Genomic DNA, 7,894 nt, shown 5'->3' on the forward strand with positions numbered 1-7,894 from the left:
TTTCTCCTCCCTAGTCCAATCCTATACCACATCATGTTTGGATAGTTGCAAAATCTGTGGCAAGCCCAATTTTTCCTGCCCCAATCCACTTAGCATGGATGTTTCTCATACTAATCTTCCTTAAATGCTGTTTTCATGTCCTTCCACTGGTAAAAATCCATAATGAAGCTTTGTTACTTACAAATCATATCTTTTTTTTTTAACATCTTTATTGGAGTATACTTGCTTTACAGTGGTGTGTTAGTTTCTGCTTTATAACAAAGTGAATCAGCTATACATATACATATATCCCCATATCCCCTCCCTCTTGTGTCTCCCTCCCACCCTCCCTACCCCACCCCTCTAGGTGGTCCAAAGTAGACTGACTATTTCCTCTTCATTTGTTTGGTCTGGTACGTTTTTACCTTGCTCCTTCATCTGCTGTGTGTTTCTCTGTCTTCTCATTTTCCTTAACTTACTGTGTTTGGGGTCTCCTTTCTGCAGGCTGCAGGTTCGTAGTTCCCGTTGTTTTTGGTGTCTGCCCCCAGTGGCTAAAGCTGATTCAGTGGGTTGTGTAGGCTTCCTGGTGGAGGGCACTGGTGCCTGTGTTCTGGAGGATGAGGCTGGATCTTGTCTTTCTGGTGGGCAGTACCGCGCCCAGTGGTGTGTTTTGGGCTGTCTGTGACCTTATTATGATTTTAGGCAGCCTCTCTGCTAATGGGTGGGGTTGTGTTCCTGTCTTGATAGTTGTTTGGCATAGGGTGTCCAGCACTGTAGCTTGCTGGTTGTTGAGTGGAGCTGGGTCTTAGCACTGAGATGGAGATCTATGGGAGAGCTTTCGCCATTTGATATTACGTGGAGCCGGGAGGTCTCTGGTGGACCAATGTCCTGCACTCGGCTCTCCCACCTCAGAGGCACAGGCCTGACACCCGGCCGGAGCACCAAGACCCTGTCAGCCACACGGCTGCTAGTGTTGGAGGGTCTCCTGCAGAGGCGGGGGGTGGCTGTGGCTCACTGTGGGGACAAGGACACTGGCAGCAGAAGTTCTGGGAAGTACTCCTTGGCGTGAAGCCTCCCAGAGTCCGCCCACAAATCATGTCTTGACTCCTCTGCTGGCTTATAAGGCTCTTCAGACCCCAGCCCCACCCTTGGGAGCCAGCCTTCTAAACCCCCATACAAACCTTCAGCTTCGGTTTGTCTGGTTTGCTCATGGGCCCTCGAGTTATCCATGATTGTGTCTGCCTCAGGGACTTTGTACAGTTGTTTTATTGTCTACCCAAAGTCTACTGTCCGAAGTCCCAGCTGAAGTCCAGTATCCTGTTTGAATCCCAGGAGGCCTGTCCCACTGTTACTAAACTTGACATCACAGGTCTTTCTGGGCCTTTAAGGCCACTGTGACTCACTGAACTACCCTATTCCCATTCCATATAAGTGCCAAAATGTGAATGCCTCTGGTCATCCACCTTATCCTGTGCACTGGTCCCCAAACTGCCCTGTGCCTTCCCACACGCATTCCCCAGCTGCTCCTTTCCTTCTCACACTTTTCTGTTTTCTCTGGAACCCCCATTTCATGGTGAACAAATCCTTCCACATCCCCAGTCTGTCTCCCATTCCTTGCCTTAACTGAAACCTGGCTATCGTCTTGAATTGAGGGATGTTTACTCTCACAAGCCTCACATACTTCAGGGCTGGAAGGCAGGATTGGCCATTTCCCAGCTCCACAATATTACTGCCAGACCATTACTCTGAAAATAAATAGGAGATTAAGTCAGCTGGCCTGCCCACGCTCTATCCATGCCTGTATCATCTGACACCTTGCTGCCACTCCCACGACGATTAAAAAAAAAGGCACTTAGGTCATTGTCCTCCTTTCCTAAAGTAAAGTTCCTGTATTATAGCTTTAAAACAATTTTCATTATTCTTTCTCCTTAAAAAGATACTATAGTAATAAAATTCCCCTATAATCTCAGCTATCCCCACCCCACTCCAGTGATGGCCACCATCCCTAACTGGACATGTATCCTTCTGAAGTTGCAGTCTTGAATCTCCTTGTGAAGTCAGTATCTTTGGAGATAAGGTTTGGGTCACCTTAGCCATTTTTACTGCTCAACTCCAGGGGCCCTCACCTGCCCTAAACTATTCAGTATTGGGGTCTTCAATCCCAACATTCCTCCCTCTGATCGCAACCTCCTTTACCTTCCAGCAGCCTCATACCTGCTCTTCAGGTAAAATTGCCCAATTTTTTTTTTAAAATCAAGCTGAAATTAACAAAATGTACAATTAACCATTTTAAAGTATAAATTGTGTGACATTTAGTGCATTCAAAATGCTGTGTAAATACTACCCAATCTGCAGATTCAAACGTGATTGCTATCAAAATCTCAATGGCTTTTTTTTGCAGAAATAGAAAAACCCATCCTAAAATTCAAATGGAATCTCAAGAGAATAGCCAAAACAACCTTGAAAAAGAACAAAATCGGAAGACTCACACTTCTTAATTTCAAAACTTACTACAAAGGTGTAATAATCAAAACAATATGGTACTGTCATAGGACAGACATATAGACCAATGGAAGCTAATAGAGAGCCCAGAAATAAACCCTGAATATACGGTCAAACGCTTTTTAACAAAGGTGCTAAGACCATTCAATGAGGAAAAGACAGTCTTTTTAACAAACAGTGCTGGGAAAACTGTATATCCACATGCAAAAGAATGAAGTTGGACCTTACTTTACATCATATACAAAAATCAGCTCAAGTTCTCTCTGCCAGCCATTCAAGATGCTGAAGGGAAAGAAGGCCCAGGGGAAGAAGGTGGCCCCGGCCCCTGCTGCCGTGAAGAAGCAGCAGGCCAAGAAGGTGATCAATCTCCTGTTTGAAAAAAGGCCCAAGAATTTTGGCATTGGACAGGACATCCAGCCCAAAAGGGACCTCACCCACTTTGTCAAACGGCCCCGCTATATCCAGCTGCAGTGGCAAATCCTCTATAAGCAGCTGAAAGTGCCTCCTGCTTTTAACCAGTTCACCCAGGCCTTGGACCGCCAAACAGCTACTCACCTGCATAAGCTGGCCCACAAGTACAGACCAGACATGAAGCAAGAGAAGAAGCAGAGGTTGCTGGCCTGAGCTGAGAAGAAAGCTGAGGGCAAAGGGGATGTCCCCACCAAGAGGCCACCTGTCCTTCAAGCAGGGGTTAATACTGTCCCCACCTTGGTGGAGAACAAGAAGGCTCAGCTGGTGGTGATTGTACATGACATGGATCCCATTGAGCTGGTGGTCTTCCTGCCTGCCCTGTGCTGTAAGATGGGGGATCCCTACTGCATCATCAAGGGGATGGCCAGGCTGGGACATGTGGTCCACAGGAAGACCTGCACCACCATTGCCTTCACACAAGTCAACTCGGAAGACAAAGGGGCTCTGGCTAAGCTAGCGGAAGCCATCAGGACTGATTACGATGATGATATGACAACCTCTGCCTTCACTGGGGAAGCAACATCCTTGATCCAAAATCAGGGGCTCACATTGCCAAGCTGGAAAAGGCAAAGGCCAAGGAGCTGCCTACCAAACTGGCCAGGTGAGTGTACACTATTGAGTTTTCTGTACATAAAAGTAATAAAAATTCTTTGGCCAAAAATAAACCCAAACAAACAAAGAAAAATTAGCTCAAATGGGAATTCCCCAGAGGTCCAGTGGTTAGGACACAGTGCTTTCACTGCAGGGTCCCAGGTTCAACCCCTGGTCAGGGAACTAAGATCCTGCAAGCCACGTGGCGCAGCCAAATAAAATAAAATGAAATAAAATAGTATGTATGAGCTATGCATTATATGCACACACACAGAAACTGTAAACTTCGTGAGATGTGGAGCTGTATCTTGCCCCAGACATTTTTTCCCACAGGTCTGGTACACCGCAGTCTTGTCCCAAAGGAAGTTTTCAATATATATTTTGAATTAAATGAATGAAGGAGAGAGAAAGAATACTCTGTTTAATTCTTCCATTACCACCAGCATTATTTTTCTAAAATTCAGAGGCAATCAGGCCATTTTTGGCTCCGAATTCTTGCATGACTTCCCTCCCAGTGCCTCCGGAGTCGAGTGTGGGCTCATTACCTGGCAGGCAACCTCCCTCCCTCTGCTCTCTGCATCCTCTCCACCTCATCCTCACCACGGTACAATGGAGGGAATGGCTTTGGCCTTTGTGCACTTGGTAAAATAGGGGCAATAGATACCACCTCAAGGATTGCTGAAACGATTAAATGAGGTGACATCTGAAAATGTCCAGCATATACTTGAGACCAGTCAATTCGTGCTGGTTTCTTTTTCTCCCTCCTGCACCCTGCTCTTCAGCCACATTGTAGTTTTTGCTGTCTCAGAGCACACACATAGTTTCCCTTCTCCAAGTTTTTGCTTATCCTTTTCCCACTGCTTCACATATGTCCTCCTGGTCACTCTATAAAAATTTAATGAACACTTCAAGACATATCTCAAAGTGCATTTACTCAGTGAAAGTTTTCTGACTCCCCCAGGAGATTTAAAATTGTCTGGGGGCTTCCCTGGTGGCACAGTGGTTAAGAGTCTGCCTGCCAATGCAGGCGATATCGGTTCAAGCCCTGGTCCGGGAGGATCTCACATGCCGCGGAGCAACTAAGCCTGTGCGCCACAACTACTGAGCCTGTGTGCCACAACTACTGAAGCCCGCGTGCCTAGAGCCCATGCTCTGCAACAAGAGAAGCCACGGCAATGAGAAGCTGGCGCACCTCAATGAAGAGTGGCCCCTGCTCGCCGCAAGTAGAGAAAGACCATGCACAGCAACGAAGACCCAACGCAGCCAGTAAATAAATAAATAAAATAAATTTATGTATTTAAAAAAAAAGCTGTCTGGGAGGAAGAAAAGCTTACCTCTACCCTTCTAGGTTCTTCTGGCTGGTCTAAGAATGAAATTGTTGTAAGACTGATGAACAGGAGAAAATCAAATTTTCATCTGTGCATATGGAAACCCTACATACATGAGAGGTTCAGAGACAGAAAGATAAAATGAGGCATATATGCCATCCTGAGCTAAGGAATGGGATCGGGGCCTGGAATTTCCAAGGACAGGAAGGCAATTTCAGAATGATAAGAAGAGCAGATGGCTGGGAATTAGATGTTTACTCTGCCATATAGATGGCGCTGCTTAGGTAAAATTTATTTCTGGTAATAACTTTTTCTGGGAAAAATCCCAATTTTAATTCTTCCAGGTAGTTAAGGGAGGGGCAGTAGTTTCTCTTGAGCCTACAGGGTCTCCATTGCCTTTAGCACAAACTAATCCACATGCCAAATTAGCACACCTTAGGGAGGCCTGTTCTTAACCCTTATAATCCTTTATAAAGCTTTCATGTAATTTTGTAAGTTTCTTAAAAGTTTTCTTTTTTAAAAAAATTTATTCATTTATTTATTTATTTTTGGCTGCATCGGGTCTGCGTTGCTGAGCGCAGGCTTTCTCTAGTTGCAGCGAGCGGGGGCTACTCTTTGTTGCGGTGCGCAGGCTTCTCGTTGCAGTGGCTTCTCTTGTTGCCGAGCACGGGCTCTAGGCATGCAGGCTTCAGTAGTTGTGGAGTGTGGTCTCAGTAGTTGTGGCTCGTGGGCTCTAGAGCTCAGGCTCAGTAGCTGTGGCTCACGGGTTTAGTTGCTCCACGGCATGTGGGATCTTCCCGGACCAGGGCTCGAAGCCCTGTCCCCTGCATTGGCAGGCAGATTCTTAACCACTGCGCCAGCAGGGAAGCCCCAGTTTCTTAAAAGTTTTCTAAGAAACTTTCATAGAATTGTCTTGTATTATAATTATTTGTGGACATATCTTATGGGCATATATGTCTTATCTTCAGAGCCCAACACAATATTTATTAAATTGAATTGATTTTTTTTTTTTTTTGGCCGTGCTTCAAGGCTTGTGGGATATTAGTTCCCTGACCAGGGATTGAGCCCTGGGCCCTCAGCAGTGGAAGCATGGAGTCCTAACCACTGGACTGCCAGGGAGTTCCCTTGAATTGAATTTTTTTGACCAGGAAATTTGGGGCTTAGATTTCATAAATGAAATACATCATAAAGGCTTTCCAAGTACAGTCTCCCTATAAATAGCTTCTCTCTTTATGTGATAACATCCAGCCTGGCAATTTAGCACCCTTGCCAGCCACAGCTCTCTGGAAGATATAGCTACACAAGACAGTGTAAGATAATGTGACTTCTAGGGATGGGCGGTGGAGGTGATGGGGGTGGGGAAACGCACAGCTGATTGGACCAGGGGTGAGCACACACCTGACCCAGCAAGAACCAATCATTTGCTCAGAAACGACCTGAGTGGCCCAGGTTTTCTCAGAAGAGCCAGGCTATTCCTTCCTCTCTGAAGGACTTCAGTGTGTGTAGTCAATTGAGGGTGGGTCCTGGAGCTTACCAGCCATGGTGTAAGTCCAGGAGGAACGGCCAAGCTGTGCCTCTGGCAGGGTGAAGGAGCAGAGAAAGGAAGGCAAAATGGAGGAAAGGCGGAAGCTGGCGCAGAAGCAGAGACAGAGAGACACAGGGAAGAGTCACCCTGCTCCTGAGGGCTCCCCAGTTCTCTGGCCAATTTGAATGGAGCCCAGCAACACTTCGTTTTCTGTCCTTGGATCCTGTGAGATCTCTGTGTACTCTCAGTAAGTACCCCGTTTTACCTCAGTTGGACTGATGTTTCTTACAGTCACGCACATCCTGGCTACAAAAAGGAATCTGTTTTTGTTTGTTTGTTTTTTGCGGTACGCGGGCCCCCCACCGCTGCGGCCTCTCCTGCCGCGGGGCACAGGCTCCGGACGCACAGGCCCAGCGGCTACGGCCCACGGGCCCAGCCGCTCCGCGGCACGCGGGACCCTCCCGGACCGGGGCACGAACCCGCGTGCCCCGCATCGGCAGGCAGACTCTCAACCACTGCGCCACCAGGGAAGCCCGGAAACTGTTTCGCTGAATCAACTCCAGCATGTAATGTGTCCAGTCACCTGAATTTATACCTCATCTTTGTCCCTCCTTTACTAGCTAATGATGACTTTCAGCAAAATTTTTGCTCACTCCATGTCTCGTTTCTTTAATGTGTTATAATTGCACCCACCTGAAAAAGAGACGGAAGGAGAAACCAGGTTTGGGGCTGGTTCACTGCTGAAAGAGCTGACCCTCAGTTGGACCTGTTTAATACCGCTCCAAGAGAAGCACCAAGTGTGTGTGTTGGAAGAGATCATAACTTTCATCTCTTTTGCTATAATGCTGATAGCTCCCATTATAGTCATATGTAATAATGTTAGTAACATTGACATCATATGCTATGTTAATTCCTGTATGTACATTCTGTACATAATAGAATGCATGTAAAGCCTTTAACATAGTGCCTGTCACAAATAAGTGTTCAATGAATGACAGATACAGAGTAGTGGTAGTATATTATGTTATTATATTGCATAATATATTATTATTGCAGTACTAGTAGTAGTATCTTACTTATCCCACCCCCAAATCTTTGCTGAGCTTTTGCTTATCCATCAGTCATCCCTTCAGGAAACATCTACTGAGCATGTTCTACATACGGAGCACTGTATTAGGCCCTGGGGGCACAGAAGGATAGGCCCATGCTCTTTCAGGCATGGGTTCCAATCTAGCTTAACCACTATCTTTCTGGGTGGTGTTGGGCATGCTCCTTAAGCTTTCTGAGATTAAGTTTATTCAACTGTTAAATGAGTACAATAATTTCTATGTCATAGGATTCTTGATGGGATTAGAAGCACATGCAAAGGGCTTAGCCCAGCACATTACTCATACAAGGAGAAGCACTTAATATAATCTTAGCATCATTTAATATGGAATTTTTATATGTCACTCTTAAAAAAGAATCCTGGGATTTCCCTGGTGGTCCAGTGGTTAAG

At 46.1% G+C, this 7,894-nt stretch overlaps 1 pseudogene; it reads left to right on the plus strand.

Moving 5' to 3' along the window:
- Positions 1 to 2,448: 2,448 nt before the first annotated feature.
- LOC101269724 (60S ribosomal protein L7a-like) lies at positions 2,449 to 3,572 on the plus strand (annotated as a pseudogene).
- Positions 3,573 to 7,894: the final 4,322 nt, after the last annotated feature.

Source organism: Orcinus orca, chromosome 17, assembly GCF_937001465.1.
Source record: "Orcinus orca chromosome 17, mOrcOrc1.1, whole genome shotgun sequence".
NCBI classification, from domain to species: Eukaryota; Metazoa; Chordata; class Mammalia; order Artiodactyla; family Delphinidae; genus Orcinus; species Orcinus orca.